Source organism: Narcine bancroftii, chromosome 3 (assembly GCF_036971445.1).
Source record: "Narcine bancroftii isolate sNarBan1 chromosome 3, sNarBan1.hap1, whole genome shotgun sequence".
Lineage (NCBI taxonomy): Eukaryota > Metazoa > Chordata > Chondrichthyes > Torpediniformes > Narcinidae > Narcine > Narcine bancroftii.
This window is the reverse complement of record NC_091471.1, coordinates 134,236,558-134,254,498: the sequence shown is the minus strand read 5'-3', so window position 1 is coordinate 134,254,498 and position 17,941 is coordinate 134,236,558. Positions and strand designations below refer to the sequence as shown.

General features: G+C 40.9%; 2 long non-coding RNA genes across 3 annotated transcripts in view; both read left to right on the top strand.

Moving 5' to 3' along the window:
• LOC138757586 (uncharacterized) overlaps nt 1-6,680 on the top strand; it is a 44,714-nt gene extending 38,034 nt beyond the window's left edge. Inside the window, exon 3 of one of the 2 annotated variants that reach the window (XR_011353713.1) lies at nt 6,246-6,680. This is a non-coding gene — a long non-coding RNA (uncharacterized lncRNA). Of the gene's footprint in view, nt 1-1,915; nt 2,564-6,245 lie in introns of those variants that run through there. The other variant, XR_011353712.1, reaches the window with a different exon arrangement.
• A 3,062-nt stretch (nt 6,681-9,742) lies between these two features.
• Nucleotides 9,743-16,422, top strand: LOC138757587 (uncharacterized). The gene is made up of 3 exons (XR_011353714.1): nt 9,743-9,836; nt 11,122-11,255; nt 16,093-16,422. It is a non-coding gene; the product is annotated as an uncharacterized lncRNA (long non-coding RNA).
• The last annotated feature ends 1,519 nt before the right edge of the window (nt 16,423-17,941 follow it).

The window sequence follows — 17,941 nt, the reverse complement described above, 5'->3', positions numbered from 1 at the left end:
AGGCTGCACCAAAGGAAAACACAGGCACAATACTGTTTGGGGCAACACAACTTTATTCCACTCACATAAATATCTAGTTGGCTGCTAGCTGTGCCTACAGTGTGATCCTGACGAGAGAGAGAAAGCACACAGTCGGGATCTCGGCTTTATACCATGGGCCCCCTGGGCCTACCTGGTGGTCAGATGTCATTAGGTTGGGCGCCATGTCTCTTGGCCACCTGTTGGCCAAGAGATGTACTACAGTGTATCATCACAAAAGTAGCCAACAGTGATTTATTTTTTAATCCTGCAAATGCGGGGTCTGGGACCAAGATAGTAACACCTATGTTCAGCAGTGGTCTCAAGGGGTTACAGACTCCGGTCAAGTAGAGGACTGGTGTACGGAACCATAAAATGGAGAAGCCACCCCCATTTGAGAAAGAGATGACCCTACGGAACGGTGACCTCAGCACCAGTCCAGCTATGTTCTCTGCACCAGAGAGTACAAAGGCAGCGGACTGCCAGTGACTCGAGGTGAGGAACCCATGCAGGCTGTGGGCTACTGACGGCTGTGGTCCAGGGACTCGCACCAGACTGTGGACAGCTGGAAACATGCTCAAGATTGGGTTTCAAGGTCACTGAGGGCTTCCTGATCATTTCAGAGGTTTGGATCTGGATTTTGGGTTGCCAGTGGGCTGGACTGAGGGCTGTGCAGTGGGCTGGACTGAAGGCTGTGCAGTGGGCTGGACTGAAGGCTGTGCAGCTGCATGAGCGCTGGAGGAAATTCCATGGACGCTCAGTGATTCTGGGGTTATCCCTTTTGTTTCTCTTTCTCTTACTGTAAAGGATGTTGGGTAATTTCTGCTGATGGTGAATCTGTCTGCCTTACGATAGACAAAAGGAAATTCTGTGTAATATAGCATGTTCTTCTTTATTACATGACAATAAAAAAAATATTGAATATCTTGAATATTATTGATGTCAAAATAGCTACAAGTTTTAAAGCACCTTGTGTGGACTTATGTGGCCAAGGGATAATGTTATGTACTGAAGGGACAATTTGGTGAAGGGCTTGAGTTTTAGGAACATTCTGTGTAAAACATTCTCTCATACAACTCAATGAACAAATCTCTGATGTCTTAGAGCTCAGCCTCTTAATATCCACATATATAAATGTCATCTGCAATTTGTCTCTTGATGATTGAAGGTGGACTTGTCTTGGCTCTCAAGAGGAAGTGAGAGATTATTTCTGTAGATTAGCACCACTGAAGTGGGAGGCTTGTTGGAATGAGGTGCACTATTCCAGCAAGAAATGCTGAGAGATAGGTGGGAGTGATGAGCAGTGTGGCTTGATCCCAATCGGTAACAAGGTTAGGTCTGTGACAGCCTGATGGTTAGAATCATACCTTGAACATTATTATGTAGTATGCATGGAATGGAGTCACATTTCTGATAGCATCCAGATTTGTGAACAATCCTCCACTGTCCCCTTCAATGGACAGAGTAAGATTGAAATACAATGCATTTTCTAGGAGTAATCACAAATCTATTGTCCTTCGATGATTTGAATGCATATTTTTGATTCAGGGAGCAGATTTTCACACACTGGGAGGAGATGTTTAAGGAGGACATTTCCAATTACCTTCTCACCATGTTAAACTGAATTTGTTTTTGTTTTGAAGATGGGTGCATTATGGCATCAATAAAGCCCCCTCCACTTTCCACATCAGGCTGTGACTGTATGTTAGAAGTTTCTCTATGCCAGGTTTTAGACCTTCAGTGGAGAGGCAGTCTACTCATCTTATTTTATTGCTTTTCATTTGGTAAATAACCTCTTGATGGTCTAGAATTGTGATGAGACTAGATATTGTATTGTGCAAATGAGTCAAGGACATTGGTATCAAAGACATGATTGACAAGTTTGCTTCTTCCTCAGGTGCAAAGAATATAGGAGCATCAGCCAAAGCATCCCAGTACTCTAACAGCAGGGTTCTTACCTCTTTAAGATCCTCAGAATATACAGACTATACCAGATCACCACATATCTTAATTATCAAGAGAATGTACTGTAATCTTACTCCCTACCAGCAGAGGGCCTAACTCTCCCAGATACCTCAGATCAATAAGTTGCACACTAGGAACCGACCAGCAGGGGGCTTACTTCTCCATGATTTTTTAAGAACAAAGTAATATCACCTAGGCTCCCAACAGCAAAGGATTATTCTCCCTGATCCTCAGAATATATGGACAAAACCCCAGCATCCTGCCAACAGAAGGCTCCACTCTACCTGACAGGAAGTGCATTGGGATTCTGAGTGAATTGCTTTAGTGCCAATTCTGTAGGTTCTGAGATGGATGATGTGGCTGCTGTAGGGTTCTGCCAGAACTGAAGGAGTGGGTTGCCTTGCTTAGATTATTGTACTCTATTTCAACTGCCTGCCATTGGACTCCACAAGCTCCTGTTGGAGAGATTCTATGCTTTGTGAATTCCTGAAAAGCCTCATGCCAGGCATTCTGATGAGACAGCAAGATGTTACATTTTTCAAGGATGCCTAAGGAAATAAAGGAAAACATCAAAATAAAATCTCATGTGTATCAAGTCACCAAAAGTCGTGGGAAACTGGAATTTTGGGCAAACTTTAAAAAGCAACATAGAACCACTAAGCAGGCAATAAAAGAAGGGAAGATAGATTAAGAAGGTAAACTAGAACAAAATATAAAATCAGAGTATGAAAGCTTTTTTTAAATTGTATAAAGAGGTAAAGGGTCACTAGTGTGAATGTAGATCCCATTGAAGATGAGAAGGGGGAATTAGCACTGGGTAATGCAGATATCACTGAGTTCTCTTTTGTTGGTATTCACAGTAGACGACACTGCTAATGAGCCAAAGCGAGATGCTATAGATACAATAGGAGATGAGGACACAATTACTATCACTAGAGAGGTGATGAGCAAACCAGTGAGACTAAAGGTAGATGGACTACAACCCAGAGAACTGAAAGAAATGAAGGAAGTTATCATAAAGGTGATGGTGATAACTCACCAAAATTCTCTGGACTTTGTGCAGGTGTTGGCAAAAGGCAGGTAACTATAAGCCTATTTCCTTACTTAACATTGGTACTCAAACCTTATTGTTAGGAAGAAATAGCAAGGCATCTAGATATAGCAAGGTATCTGGATAGCAAAATAAATCATGGGTTCAAGAAGGGTGGGTCCTGTTTGATGAACAGGTAATGCCTCTCGAGTGTGGTATGTCACCAGCACAACTCCTTATGGGACATAAGATCAAACCTACCCATTCAGGAGAACCTCCTTAAAACAAAAGATGGGGAGAAAGTGAGGAACAAAAAACCTACTGGAACTCTATACTGGTGACCAAGTAAGGCTAAAAGACAAAACAAACTTATGGTCTCAGGAGGAAACTGTCCTTAGTGAAGTCCAACTAAGATCATACACCATTCAGACTGATGAAGGTGCTGTTCTGTGAAGAAATTGTTAAGATCTTCAAATGGTACCAGCCACAGTAGATGAAAAGATGGATACTGTTGAACAATCTGAATGTATATCTGAGAAGACATCATCTGAGGCAACAACTCAGATTCAAGGACAATCAATAAGGAGATCATCAAGACACTTGAATCCTCCAAAGAGATTCATAGAGTAAATTTAAAGACTCCTGTTACATAATGAAGTAGTGCTCTCTTATACACTCTTCAAGTTTTAGTGTATGTAAATGTGAAGACACAAAACAAGTTTTAAAAATATTAACAATGTTGATAATAATGAAAATGTAAGTTCTTGGTGTTAAAGTTAAAATTGCAGAGTTATACAAAAAAAAACATGTTAGTTAAAAGTAAACTACTTTTGTTTTAAGAAAGGGAGATGTAATGTTAGTGATCATGTTTGCAATGCAACTAGCAAGGCCTTGATTATAGTTCCTGTTTGATTAGACTTGGCTGCCAGCAGGGAGCAGGGGACAGAGAATGCAAGATCTGTAATGGAGACTTGCAGCTTCATGGCCTGCCTCATGGTGCTGCTTACATCAACTTTAAAGTAAAGAACCTTTTCCTTCATCCATGTGTTGTCTAAGAACTCACACATACAAATACAAGATGAAACAACTACCATAACATTGCCCTTCTGACATACCTTTTCTATTTGCTGCTGTAATTTGTCCACATCTGGGCTACTGTTTGGAGGTCTGTATATAACTGCCAACCAAGTCTTTTTATCCTTGCCGTTTCTTAACTCAACCCACAGTGATTCTATATTTTCTGATCCTATGTCACCTCTTTCTAATGATTTAATGCTATTCCTTACCAACAGAGTAACACAACCCCTTCTGCTTACCTGCCTATCCTTTTGATACACCATGCAACCTTGAACATTCAGCTTCAATAAACCTAAGATTCGAGGCACCAGGAGATGAAAAGATTTTCATTTTCCTGGAGAGCAGTGAATCTGTGGAATTCTCTTCCAGGGAACCAGTGGAGGCTACCTCTTTGATATATATTTAAAACACAAATAGATTTATTATTGCATAGTAGGGGGAATAAGGGTTAGGTGGAAAAGTGGAGTAGGTGGAGGCGTCAATAGCCAGATCAGCCATGATACTATTAAATGTGCAGCAGGCTCAATGGGCTAAATAGATTACTGTTGCTATTATGTTCTTATGGATATGGCTTATGTACTTCAGAAATATAGCAACAGCTGAGCTAAAAGGTAATAAGGAACCACTGCAATGAATTGTACCGAACTATTGACAATTTGGAAAAGTAACTACAATACATTAATATTTCTAACAACATAACATCATACAAAATCCTAATTTCTTAAAAATTGTTCTTAAAAGGCACACTGAAAAAAATTGCAAGCATTTGAAATGAAATTAGTTTTGCATTGAGATTGTTATTTTAGCGTCAAAATTAAGAGCAAGTAACTCTAACTGGGAAAGAAGCCTTTTTTTATTACCTTGAACAAGAGGAACTTGCAATAATTTGGTTACTTCATAAGGTGAAGGGATCCCTCAAGAATATTCCAGTAAATGGTTAAAAACCAAGTTAAAAGGGGATTTGTTTGGACTACATCAGCAATGAACCGGAACAAGATTGTGAAAACTAGAGAGGCAACATCTTCCTTTTTATAACAGGAAAATACTAGCTCACATCTTATTAAATAGATTCATCATTAATAAACCTGACAAGAATCATTTGGAAGTTTTCAAGTTAGGTTAGAGCCTTATGGACATGATTCTTTTCCTTGGAAAGAGCTTCGAGCAGAATGTGAAACTAAATGCACCTTCAGTGGCTTTCATTGTGTATCTATGAGCCATGAGTCTGCACTTAAACTCATGGGCCTACCCAAATGTATCACAAAGCCTACAATGCTGCTAGTGTGTTTACCCTTTAAGGTCAAATTGTCATTGCAATTTGGGCATGAGAATGATAACCTTTGGCTACACTTAAATAAGGTAAATGAATAGCAATATATTTCAAATAGGTAAAGCAGAATTTCATGACATTTGACTGTTGATTGATTTACAGCAGGTTAAAAAAAAAGTCCCACTTCATCCCCATTACATTTGATGAATTATAGAACTGCATGTGCTTCTGTAGCCTAGTGTTTCAACCTAACATTGATTATACATTTTTTAGTTGCTTTTGCAAAATTGCAACACAGAAACAACAGTGCAGTTTCTTACACTTGATGAGAAATTGCTGATAATTCTCAAAGAACAAATGATGAACAGACAGTTGTTCAGACTGTGGAATCGCATTGTGCTATTTGACACATAAGCAAGAAAGCTGACATGACAACCACAAAAATAAAGCCAGAATAATGGAAGAATTTCTGATAGTTTTAACCAAAGTCTTTTAAAATGACATTCACATTTGGTGTTCCCCAAGGGGTGGGGTTTCATTTGCCTGAGTCAAGACATTTGTCAGTGGGAACCTGAAATATCTCATGGGTATCCCTCGTGGCATTGTTCATGTGGTTTTATTAACTATCATATCAAAATATGGAAATAAAGTAAAATACTTGCATTATTTCAGCATACTGTATTGCACATGGATACTTACTGTTAACAGCAGTAACTCCACTTACAATACTGTAAGAAAGATGGTCACCATCTACACACAACACGTTTTTTCAGACTGCAATGTTAAACAGACTGATAATCAGGTTTTTAATAATGTTGAGTGAGGGATAAATATTGTTCAGAACATCAGGGTTAACTCCCCTTTCCTTCTTTGAAATGGTCCCAGAATATCCATCTGAGTGGAATGACTTGGATCAGAAAGCTGGGAACTACCTGAAATCAACATTTTTGAAGAATTAATAAGTACCCTTTATCATAGGCAAGAAACAGACATATATCTTCATCTGGATGTATTGTATCTTCACAAAAGAAGAAGCAAAGAACTGAAACAAAATTAATTGAAGTATCTTGCAGCCTGCAATGTAGTATGATGTGACTTCCATCCACTGAGCTGATTTGTTTCTAGTTTGGAATTTTTTTTAGAACAGTCTCAATCATGTCAATATTTGATCACTTTCTCTGGGCCAAAGGTTGACAAAGGGCAGGAAGAAACTGCTGTCCCTTTGGAGAAAAAGAGAGAACTTGTGAAGAAAAGTCGGACACGTTTGCACCACTCAAGATTGTACCAGAAACTAAAATGTTTGTTTGCCTACTTATTCTTGTCTGCCCAGATGCATTACAATAAGCATTGTTAAATAACTGCTGCAGCACTTTTGTAGAATATTAATAACCTTTATTAAACAGGATGTTTCTGCAATTGATATATTTCCACTTCACGTAGAAAATTATTGCAGAGCTATTAGGACTGAATGTCATCCTCTATCACAACTAGAGAGAGATGGGATGACTGCATATGCTGCAATCTGGAGAAAGCAAAGGCTGGAGGAACTCAGCTGGTTAAGAAGCATCTGTGGAGGGAAAGGGATGGTCAACATTTTGGGTTGTGACTTTTCTATTGACTGATTGATAGCCAATATAAAGAGGTGAGACAAAGGTTAAAAAGGGGGGGGGGGGGAGTTTTAGATGGAGGCTGGTGAGTGATAAATGGAAGAGGATAAGGGGACAAAAAGGAAAAGTAATTGAGTGGATAGAGCCAGATGGAGTAGGGCCAGGGAATGGAAGGAGATGTGGAACCAATGGGAAAGGGGATAGGAAAGATTAATGAGGGGAGAAGGGCATCTGGATGATAGGACCAGCTGGGGGAGGATAATGAATCTAGATAATGAGGAAAAGGGAGTTGGAGAATGTGAACAAAAAGACAGAGACCCCAGGTGGACCGGTAGGAGTGGAGAAGGAACACTGGTGTGGGTTACGTAAAACTGATAAAGTGTTCTTCTAGTTTGGGTTTGGATCACCATGACAGTGGATAAAGCAAACAAGGACTAATAGTGGGAATGGAGAGGGGAGATGAAGTGATGCACAACTGGGGGGATGGAGAAAAGAGGGAGAGGACTGTAAAATGATCACCTAGACTTTGCTTAGTCTTGTTGATGTAAAAGACGCTAGAGGGATGAAGAAAATTTGTATAACCTAACCTAATCCAAACTAACTGTAAGTATGAATGCTTTACATAGCCTGTGTACCTTATATTTTGGCAACAACTTTGTTTTAACATTTCTAATGGTCAAGATAAGGTGCCAGACACAGCAGGATTACATCCCCTTCAGCACCCCAAATGAATTTAATTTTAAAATATTATGGGGTGTTCCAGTCGAAGAAGTAGATCTACAAACTTCCAAACATTATCAAATTATTTGCCACTTGCCCTCTACATCCCAATCACCCACATTAACCATGCTTCACTAACGATTCCGTGGTTACATCCTGAGTACACTGTATATCCAGCGCTGCGCTGCGCTGGATGGGTCACGTCTCCAGAATGGAGGACCATCGCCTTCCCAAGATCGTGTTATATGGCGAGCTCTCCACTGGCCACGTGACAGAGTGCACCAAAGAAAAGGTACAAGGACTGCCTAAAGAAATCTCTTGGTGCCTGCCACATTGACCACCGCCAGTGGGCTGATAACGCCTCAAACCGTGCATCTTGGCGCCTCACAGTTTGGCGGGCAGCAACCTCCTTTGAAGAAGACCGCAGAGCCCACCTCACTGACAAAAGGCAAAGGAGGAAAAACCCAACACCCAACCCCAACCAACCAATTTTCCCCTGCAGCCGCTGCAACCGTGTCTGCCTGTCCCGCATCGGACTTGTCAGCCACAAACGAGCCTGCAGCTGACGTGGACTTTTACCCCCTCCATAAATCTTCGTCCGCGAAGCCAAGCCAAAGAGACACTGTATATAGTGCGATTGTGGATTTGATTTGATTGGAATCTTTACCATCAAAATATGCTTCTCCCACCCTGCCCTGTAATTTGTCATGGTATTGAACTTCAATGCAAATTTAAAAGTTCAGGCTACCAAGAAATAAAAGTTAGATAAAATAATAGTTAATCAGACAAGAAAGGGTGAATAAAGGAAATCCAGCAAGGGTTTATTGGAAAAAAATCATGTGGTTAATTTGATTGAATTTTTGGTAAAATTACAGGGAGGGTTGATGAGAGCATTGCAGATGATGTAATGTATATAAATTTTCAAAAAATGTATTTGCCAAAATGTTAGAAGCTTGATAGCAAAACAGGAAAAAAAAACTTTTATTATTGGGGAAGCTGCCATGATTTATTCCCTATGTTCTTCATATCAAATGGTTACTGAGTAAACTGACCTTGGTTCCTATTAACTTACTGCTGGTCATTCATGCATCTTACCCCATCTCTAGTTCATTGGCTCATAAAGTGTGGGCAAAAAGTATTTTGTTTTTTTCTCCCAAAAATGATTCACATATATCAATACCATTTTTGCTTTTTTTATGTTCAAGCTGGATTTTTTGAGAATTTTTGTCAACAAATTTATAACTTTGTTTTACATATTATTTGTTTATTATTTCAGTAATATTTGTCTTTGCTGCAGACCACCCTTGTTTCACATGAGAATTCTTGGCAATGTTTCCTAACTGTTCCATCTTGGACTGGGAGCAGCCACAAACACAACCCTCAGCCACATCCCTTCCACCCCAGAGAAGGACACAGCTAAGAACTGCTTTTGTCATTTCCATTCTATTCATCTCAGAGGAACTCTGAGTTTCAAAAGCTTTTTAAATTAATTCATGGTACATCAGTGATCTGCTGGTTGCAGGTTGAGAGGTACTGGTCTATCAGATTATAGACCAATCATACAGTATCTTGAAATCAGCTGCAAAATCAAAATACAGTATATAAAATTTAGGGTTTAAGACCAAAGTCAGTACTTAGCAGAAAAACTGCAGCAGAACATAATTGTATTTTTGTGAATAGTTTCTCTCGACAGTCTTCAGAGATACGTTATATTTTTTAAGGACAGATTCTGAGAAGCTCTCAGAAGATTGAAAACACAGCTGCTAATGCAACATAGTTAGTAAAAGGAGTGAGAGAGAGAGAGAGAGACAGAAAAATGGTAACTGTGGCAGTTAGAGACAAAGATGTGCTAAAGGGAAAATTCTAGAACACATTATTAGAAAAAATGGTGTTTTGAATGCCATCACAAATGGAATCCCACGGTAATCTTCATGCAACATGGCATTCCATAATACATGGGTGGCCAGATATCCAGTCCTCCCATATTGTGATGTTTCACATGAGAATTCTTGGCAATATTTCCTAACTGTTCCATCTTGGACTGGGAGTGGCCACAAACCCAACCTTCACCCACAGCCCCTCCACCCCAGAGAAGGACACAGCTAAGAACTGCTTTTGTCATTTCCATTCTATTCATCTCAGAGGAACTGTAAGTTTCAAAAGCTTTTTAAATTAGAAATGTAGAGTCAACTGGTGGCATAATTTAGGAGTTCAAACTCAATATCCCTGCTCTGATGGCCAGTGTTTTGGGTGAACATTTATAATATCAAACTCATATTCAGTTTAAACCCTTCTTCCCCTACTCCAAGCCTGATTTTCCTGAGCATCATGCCCCAGTATTCTGAGATTAAGCTCAAAGCCTGGGAAAGGCAGGGATCCAACTCAGATGGAGGTCTCTTATTGTTTTGCCATCTAGTTGTACCAAACGATCATAGAAATTCGGCAGCACTGAATGGTGAGTCCTCCTGCCAATATAAGGGCACTGAGAGGACCCTGCATTTTTATGATAACACTCTTTCAGTTTTTTCTAATGAAGGGCTTTCAGTCCAAAATATTGACTGTCCATTGCTTTCTATGGATGCAGTCTGACCTGCTGCATTCCCCAGCTCTTTTAATGCAGCATGCAAAGGTTTTCAGGCAAGTAAAGGTAAATTACTTTTTTACCTATGGAAAGAGAAACTGAGTAGAAAATTGAGTTGAGTATTGCTACTAATCATGAGGGATTTTGGTGAGACAACACTTGTAGTTCTGCAAATAGTTTCGGTCTTCTTACTAAGGGAGGGTTAAAATTGCATTGGAGAAAGTTAATTTAAGATTCATGTGGTTGGTTCTCTGTTCAGTGAGGAATAATTGAGCAAGGTGAGTCTGTATTAGTGTTCAGAAGAATGACAAATGGTCTTTTTACAGAATATAAGAATCTGATGGAAACTGACAGGGTGACTGCTGAGAGGATGTTTCCCATTGTGGGGAAACCTAGAACCAAGGATCAGAATAATGAGTCATCTATTTAAATGAAATTTCTTTTGTCAGACAACTGTGAATACTGAATTATTGAAATATTCAAGGAATGAATGAGAGATTTTTGAATAAAGTGTTAATCTTATTTGTCACAAAATGCCTAGTACAGTACAATTTTTTAAATTCATCACTAACATTCAAGCAGATGTGTAAAGAGCACATTTGCAGAGTGTAGAATTACAATGAAAAGGACGGTCAATTAGCTTCAAGCAAGAGCAGCGCAATGGCACTGTTATGGAATTCTTTCAGGAGCCTGGTGGCTATGGGGAAGAAACAGTCTTTAAGCCAGTCAGTGTGTGCTTTCACACTCAAGTCTTCTCCACCTCCCCCCCCCCCCCACCCCCAACCCCCCCCATTGAGAGGAGGCAGAAGAGTGTTTCTGGCGTGTGATGTAGTGTGTTTCTTGCCTTCCCTAGGCAGTGAGAGGTGTAGATGGAATCCATGGAGCAGATGGAAGCTTACTTTACGTTCTGAGCTGCATTTGCTATCTTCTGTAGTTTCTTCTGGAACAGACCAGCTCCTGTACCACGTTTCAAGCAGGATATCACAAGTAAGGCCAAGATTAAATGAGACAAAATCTAATTGGACAGCTGATCAAGCTTGAGTGGCTTTATGACCTTCTGCTCCTATTTCTTATGTTCTTTAGCAGTACAATTAATTAGAAACTTCAGCCCATAAGCAAACCTTGACATTAAAAAAAAATTGGCTATTGAAACCGAGGTCCAACGACTTTGATTATTAAAGAGTCATATTTTGAATTAAATACAGTTGATGTAGGAACGGGAAAGACCTGTGCATGAGCAACATCTAGATGGAAAAGGATAAAGTGGCCGAGCTCACAGAATTAGTCAATTAATTGAAGTAATCTTGTTAGAACCAACTAAATGAGATATCAGTGTGCTGGTTAAAGGAAACTAACTGGAGAAATTGCTCTGGGTTAATGTGTGATCACAATTGCCTGGAAACATTGTATGTTTTCATCAACTAAAATCTGCCAAATAATAATTGGCCCTAATAATAGTAACAAATTTATTGTCATATTGTACAATGTTCATGTACACCAAAAATCCTACTTGCTGCAGCTGAATAGGCATTTTCTAAAAAAAATCTAGAAAGCAACAAAAAAACAAACCACAATGATGTTTCATTAAATGAAAAAGATGATAAATACAATGAAAATAAATATTATCACAGATCTATTTTCACAGTTATTCAAATGTAACTCAGCAAGAGTGTAGATTACTTTCATGGAGTTGGAGCAGCCCATGATTTGAGTAACAAGAGAGGTTAAAGAGTTATAGTTCAAATTATGGTTTGTTTATTATTATCATCCAATTGTAAGGTACAAATGGATGAAACAGCATTCTTCAGTCCTCAGTGTAAAAACATCCAAACATATACTTACAAGAGATTTATATGCAGTATGCAAATGTTTGGCCTGGAAGTCAGCCTGAAGGAAACTGAGGTCCTCCATCAGCCAGCTCCCCACCATGACTACCAGCCCCCCCACATCTCCATCGGGCACACAAAACTCAAAACGGTCAACCAGTTTACCTATCTCGGCTGCACCATTTCATCAGATGCAAGGATCGACAATGAGATAGACAACAGACTCGCCAAGGCAAATAGCGCCTTTGGAAGACTACACAAAAGAGTCTGGAAAAACAACCAACTGAAAAACCTCACAAAGATAAGCGTATACAGAGCCGTTGTCATACCCACACTCCTGTTCGGCTCCGAATCATGGGTCCTCTACCGGCACCACCTACGGCTCCTAGAACGCTTCCACCAGCGTTGTCTCCGCTCCATCCTCAACATCCATTGGAGCACTTACATCCCTAACGTCGAAGTACTCGAGATGGCAGAGGTCGACAGCATCGAGTCCACGCTGCTGAAGATCCAGCTGCGCTGGATGGGTCACGTCTCCAGAATGGAGGACCATCGCCTTCCCAAGATCGTGTTATATGGCGAGCTCTCCACTGGCCACGTGACAGAGGTGCACCAAAGAAAAGGTACAAGGACTGCCTAAAGAAATCTCTTGGTGCCTGCCATATTGACCACCGCCAGTGGGCTGATAACGCCTCAAACCGTGCATCTTGGCACCTCACAGTTTGGCGGGCAGCAACCTCCTTTGAAGAAGACCGCAGAGCCCACCTCACTGACAAAAGGCAAAGGAGGAAAAACCCAACACCCAACCCCAACCAACCAATTTTCCCCTGCAACCGCTGCAATCGTGTCTGCCTGTCCCGCATCGGACTTGTCAGCCACAAACGAGCCTGCAGCTGACGTGGACTTTTTATCCCCTCCATAAATCTTCGTCCGCGAAGCCAAGCCAAAGAAAAAAGAATATGCAGTATATTGCCTCCAACCGTGCATCTTGGCGCCTCACAGTTTGGCGGGCAGCTACCTCCTTTGAAGAAGACCGCAGAGCCCACCTCACCGACAAAAGACAAAGGAGGAAAAACCCAACACCCAACCCCAACCCACCAATTTTCCCTTGCAACCGCTGCAACCGTGCCTGCCTGTCCCGCATCGGACTTGTCAGTCACCAACGAGCCTGCAGCAGACGTGGACACACCCCTCCATAAATCTTCGTCCGTGAAGCCGAGCCAAAGAAAATGAATACAGTATATAAAAATAAGTAAATATTGTTAAATAATAGTAGATTCTCAGAGGGAGCTATGAGCATTCTCACTGCCCGAGGGAAGAAGCTGTTTCTCAGCCTGGTGGTTCTGGCTCTGATACTCTTGGATCTCGTTCCTGAAGGGAGTAGCTGAAGATGCTATGTGCGGAGTGGCAGGGGTTTTAATGATTTTGCGGGCGCTCTTCAGACAGCAATCCCAGTCGATCACGTCGATGCGGGTTATGTTGTTAGAAAGAAAATATTCTTGAACCTGAAGGTGCTGGTCTTCAGCTTCTGTACCTATTGCCTGAAGGGAGCAGTGAGAAGAGCTTATGACCAGGGTGATGGGGTTCCTTTATGGTGTTAGCTTCCTTCTTAAGTCAGTATCTTACATCGATGCATTAATTGGGCGAGAGGTCAGAGCCTGTGACAGACCTGTATGCTTGTTACCTTCTGCAGCCTTTTACATTCCTGGGTAGTTGAATTCCCAAACTAGGCTGTGATGCAACCTGTCATTATACTTTCCACTGCACACATTTCAAAGTGTGTTAGAGTACACAACAACATGCCAAATCTCCACAGATTCCTTATTGGTGTGCCTTCTTCATAATTGCCTCGATCAGAGGTCTTCTGAAATATGGATTCCCAGGAACTTGAATCTACTAACTCTCTTCACCTCCATTCCAGTAATACAAACAGATATGTGGCCCCACAGCTTCTCCTTCCTAAAATCAACAATAAGCTCCTTGGTTTGGGTGACGCTGGGAGCAAGATTGTTTTTCTGGCCTCACCCAGCCAGGTTCTTGATTTTCAGCATGTATTCTGACTCATCATTTCCATCTATTCGGTTGGTGTCATCAGCGAATTTGTGGATTGAGTTGGATTTGAACTTAGCTACGCAGGGGTGGGTGTTCAGGGAGGGGGAGGTGATATTACTAATTCATACTGATGGGGTCTGCTGAGGAAGTTGAGGATCCAACAGTAGAGGAATGGATAGAGTCCCCCATCTTTTAGTTTGCAAGTATGATGGTGTGGAATGTCAAGTTACAGTCAATAAACAATAGCCTGATGTGGATGTTCCTGTGGTTCAGGTGATCTAACGCAGAGTGAAGAACCAGCGAGATGGCATCTATCATTGATCTGCTGTGAAAATAGGTGGACTGAAGTGGGTCCAGGTCTTTCTTGAGATAGGAGTTGATTTGCTCCATAACCAGCCTCTCAAAACACTTCATCACGGTGGATGTCATTGTCTCCAGTCGATAGTCATTGAGGCACATGATCGTGCTGTTCTTGGGTACCAGAATGATATTATTTTTTTGTACTGAGAGATGGAATGTGTCCATAAAAGCTCCAGCCAGTTATTTCACGCAAGTTCTAAATACCCAAATGGCTTCACCTTTGGGCTGGATGCTTTTTGAGGATTCACCCTCCAGAAGGTTTTGTTCACCTCAGCTGAGAAACTGATAGAGTCACCAGGGCATGTGGGAATTCACAAGGGTGTTTCATTGTTTTTTCCTTTTGAAGTGAGCATAGAAGGCATTGAGCTTATCCAGAAGAGATGTATTGCAGTTAATGATACTTCTGTGTATCATTTAAATGAGCCACCAACACACAAGATCAATAAACTCAGCACTTGGAAGCTTCAGAAACATGGCTGGCTGGGGTGGTCTTTAAATAAAAGGCAAGGATCTATGTCCCCCTCCCCTTCCCCCCTACTTTGCATCCTTTTGGCCAATCTCTGCAGAATAACATTGAGGATCTGAGGACTAGATTACTGTAGCAGACAGACAGGAAGAAATGTTGTGCACTTTGGTTCATGGAGGCATGGCTCACCCCCATGCAGGAAAGTGAAAAGGAAAACAAAGTGAAATACCTGTTAGGGGAAAGTAATTCAAACGATGCAACCTCAAGAGGAAACTTTCTCCTGCAATGGCAAAGGATGAGAATGTGCCTTTCTGCCGTTTAGCAGGCCTGTTGAGACACGTGGGACTGGTTCCATCACTGAAGTGTTACAGCGGGTGCAGATTTGCAACTCACGTACCTGCTGTGAAATTAAATCGAAAGTCTGGGAGTAGGGTAGATTGACCTCAGTACTCAACATAAATTAACAGTACAAATTCAAACCATTTATAACTAGTATAAATCAAAAATAATAAATACGATGTCTTTTTTGAGGACAATAGGTAGTGATATGAGAAATGTGACCAATACCAGTTCCAGGAATATCAGGAATATGTAGCGGAGAGAGCTATCAGGACAAATTTGATGTCAGAGTGAAATCACTTCTTTGGAGTGATTTTGTTTTGCTTTTATTCTTACTTATGTGTGATGACCAGCAGCTGGTTATGTAAGTAGTACTGGGGAATAAAGCTGTATTTATTATTTGTGTAAATAAACAATCAAAATATGTAAAACATAAAAACAGTGATTCACGAAGCCAAACAAGTGAAGATGTGAATAAAAGGCCTGTTTAAGTGGATAACTAAAGGGAAACGACTTTGTACACGAGGAAAGGAAAAATATCAGTAAGGTATTTGGAAAGGGGGAGAGACAAGGTATTCTGTAATGTCCAGTTCAGGAAAGTACAAAAAATGTATCCCTTAACAACAGGACTTGTAATGTGAAAAACAGAAAATTTGTACGGCTTCTATGTGCTGGAAAAAAGAGTGGTGTTTATGATCAAAATTCTGTTATTATTGAAAGCAGATATTTTTAAAATGTTTTTGTGAGTTATCTGATCTCATGCTTTCTCTGGGTTTTGTAGATGCACCTTGGGTACATATGAACCACACATAAAAACAGAAGTCTGAGCAGCAAGATGAAAATCTCCACCTGCACTATTTAATTACTTGGGTTATGGGCTTTGTTTAGCATAAGAGCACATTCAGAAGAACGTTTTAAAACCTAATTGGGAAAGCAGAAGTGAAGGATAACCACTTACTACCTAAATAGTGAACTTTAAATGTGGACTCATTGGACTGTTGCAAAAGATGAGCCACTCTTGAGAATGAAGGCCAATGGAAGAAGGAGAGAAGATACCCTAGCCGGAAGCAACATCCTCCAAGCATTTTCCCCTTTGTGAATTAACAAAGTATTCAGAGATTAAAATCTTATAATAAGATGGCTTCTGAGATTGCTTAAGTATTGAAGGTGAAGTTCCAGTCACATAGAATGCCTGGATTATTTTGTTTGTGGAAGTGAGGGTCACAATGGCCTTGGTTTTTGGATCATTTGGAACTGGTATTGGTCACATTTCTCATATCACAGCCAACAGTGGATCAGGGCAACTCAGAGAAGATCTCAACTTGTGAAGAGGGAACTTGTCTCTTCTCATTGTTGGAAGGCACATTTGTGTCAAGACCTTAGGCTTTCCTATGATGCAGGAGTGAACAAATGGGACTGGCTGGATTCTGTAATTTTGACAATGAGATAGAACATAGAACAGTGTGGAAACAGGTCTGTCGGCCCATGTCTCTGTGCTGAACGTAATGTCCAAATCAAACTAAAGCTCTGCTGCATGCAAGTTCAATATCCCTCCATCCTCTTCATATTTATGTCCCCATCTAGAAGTCTCTGAAATGCAACTATTCTATCTGCTTCCAGGTGCCTGCCACTCTTTGTGTAAAACATTTGCCCTACGCAGCTCTCTTAAACTCCCCCCCCCTCCACCCCCACCCCCTCACCTTAAACACAAGTGATCTAGTGTGCACCGCTTTTATCCTGGGGAATAGATTCTGACTCCCCACCCTTTCAATCATGATTTTATAAAGTTATACCAGGTCTCCCCTCAGCCTCCTATACTCCAGAGAAAACAACCCAAGTTTGTCCAAACTCTCCCCATGACCCATACTCTCCAAACCAAGTAACATCTTGGTAAGGCTCTTCTATACTTTTTCCAAAGCCTCCACTTTCTTCCCATAATACAACAATCAGAAGTGCACACAATATCCCAAGAGTGGCCCAAAAAAAAGTTTTACATTGCTGCAATAGTATTTCCTTACTTTTACACTCAATGTCCTGCTCCATGAAGCCTTCTTTATTGTCTTATCTACTTCTGGGCCACTTCCAATAAACTATGGATGTGAACCCCACAATCCTTTCCATATTAATACTTTTAAGACCTTTTCTATTAAATGTATACATTCCCATTTGACCAACCTTTTCTCCACCTGCAAGCTGACTGACCCACACACCTACTTCTTTCATCCAATCTTGTATATATCACAAACAATAGGGGACCCAACACTCTTTCCTGCAGGATACCACTGGGCACAGGCTTCCAGCCTGAATAACAACCACTACCTATAACCATATAACCATATACAGCACAGAACAGGCCAGTTTGGCCCTACTAGTACATGCCGGAACAAATCCCCACCCTCCTAGTACCACTGACCAGCACCTGGTCCATACCCCTCCAATCCTCTCCCCTGCATGTAATTATCCAGTCTTTCCTTAAATGTAAATAACGTCCTTGCTTCAACCACCTCCGCCAGAAGCTCATTCCACATTCCAACCACCCTTTGCGTGAAGAAATTTCCCCTCATGTTCCCCTTATAATTTTTCCCCTGCAATCTCAAACCATGGTCTCTGGTTTGAATATCCCCCACTCT